The sequence below is a fragment of the Orycteropus afer genome, unplaced genomic scaffold, assembly GCF_000298275.1.
Source record: "Orycteropus afer afer isolate SDZICR_OR568_19922 unplaced genomic scaffold, OryAfe1.0 scaffold00110, whole genome shotgun sequence".
Classification (NCBI taxonomy): domain Eukaryota; kingdom Metazoa; phylum Chordata; class Mammalia; order Tubulidentata; family Orycteropodidae; genus Orycteropus; species Orycteropus afer.
This window is the reverse complement of record NW_006921697.1, coordinates 5,648,196-5,649,999: the sequence shown is the minus strand read 5'-3', so window position 1 is coordinate 5,649,999 and position 1,804 is coordinate 5,648,196.

The following is a 1,804-nucleotide window of genomic DNA, read 5'->3' as shown; positions in this document are numbered from 1 at the left end:
GCCCAACCTTCCTTCCGAGGAGTGGCTGGTGGGTTTGAACCGCCAGCCTTCTGGTTAGCAGTCAGGTGCTTTAGCCACTATGCTACCAGAGCTCCTTAGGCTACCATAGTGACTATGTATTCCTTACATCTTCTTTTGATGCTTCCTGCATCATTCAAGATTTTGCCTATAGAATCCTTCAGTTTTGCAACTTAAGGCTTGAATTTTTTCTTCAGTTCTTTCAGCTTGAGAAATTCTGGGCCTATTCTTCTCTTTTGGTTTTCTAACTCAGATCTTTCTCAGGTTTTCTAAATAGGTCTTTGTATATTTCATTATAATATTTTTCTTTGTCTTCTTGAGCTACCCTTTGAAATCTTCTGCTCAGCTCTTTTACTTCATCATTTCTTCCATTGACTTTAGCTATTTTATGTTCAAAAGCAAGTTTCAGAGTCTCTTCCAACATCCCTTTTGGTCTTTTCTTTCTTTCCTATCTTTTTGCTTTTTCACATATAATGTCCTTGATGTTATTCCATAACTCATCTGTTTTTTGGTCATTAGTGTTCAATGGTTCAAATCTATTCTTAAGATGGTTTCTAAATTCAAGAAGGATATATTCAATGTTGTACTTTGGGCCCTGTGGACTTTTGATTTTCTTCAGCTTCAACTTGACCTTGCATATGAGCAATTGATGATCTGTTCTGCAGTCCACCCCTGACCTTGTACTGACTGATGATACTGAGTTTCTCCATCCCCTCATATCACAGATATAGTCCATTTGATTTCTATTTCTGTGTGTTCCGTCCAGTGAGGTTACATGTATAGTTGCTGTTAATATTGTTGAATAAAGATATTTGCAGTGAATAAGTCATTGGTCTTGCAAAATTATATCATGAGATCTCCAGTGTCATTTCTGTGACTAAGGACATATTTTCCAACTACTGATCCTTTGTTTCCAGTTTTTGCATTACAATTACCAGTAGTTATCAATGCATCTTAATTGCATGTATGATCAATTTCAGACTGCAGAAGGTAATAAAACTTCCATTTCTTCATCTTTGGCATTAGTGATTAGTGCATAAATTTGAATGATAATGTATTAACTGGTTCCTTGTAGGCATATGGATATTATCCTATCACTGATGGCATTGTTCTTCAGGATAGTTCATGAAATGTTGAATGTGATGCTGTTCCTCTTCAATTTCTCATTCTTGGCATAGTAGACCGCATGATAGTCTGATTCAAAATGGCCAATATCAGTCCATTTCAGTTCCCTAATGCATAAGGAGCTCTGGTGGCAAAGTGGATGAGGCATTTGGCTGCTAACCAGAAGGTCAGCAGCTCAAACCCATCAACCACTTCGAGGAAGGAAGACAGGGCAATCTACTTCTGTAAAGATTTACAGTCTCAGAAACCCATTGAGGGTCACTATGAGTTGGAATATTTATGCATTTCATTTTTTGATGACTTCCAATTTTCCTATATTTATACATTATACATTCCACATTCTAATTATTGATGGATGTCCACAGCTGTTTCTTCTCATTTTAAGTTGTGCCACATCAGCAAATATAGGTCCTGAGAGCTTTACTCCATCCAAGTCATTAAGGTCGATTCTACTTTGAGGAAGCAGCTCTTCCCAGTCATATTTTGAGTTCCTTCCAACCTGAGGGGCTCATCTTCCAGCACTATGTCAGATAATATTCTGTTGTTATTCATAAGGTTTTCACTGGCTAATTTTTTTAGAAGTAGATTGCCAGATTCTTCTTCCTAGTCTGTCTTAGTCTGGAAGCTCTGCTGAAACCTGTCCACCATGAATAACCATGAT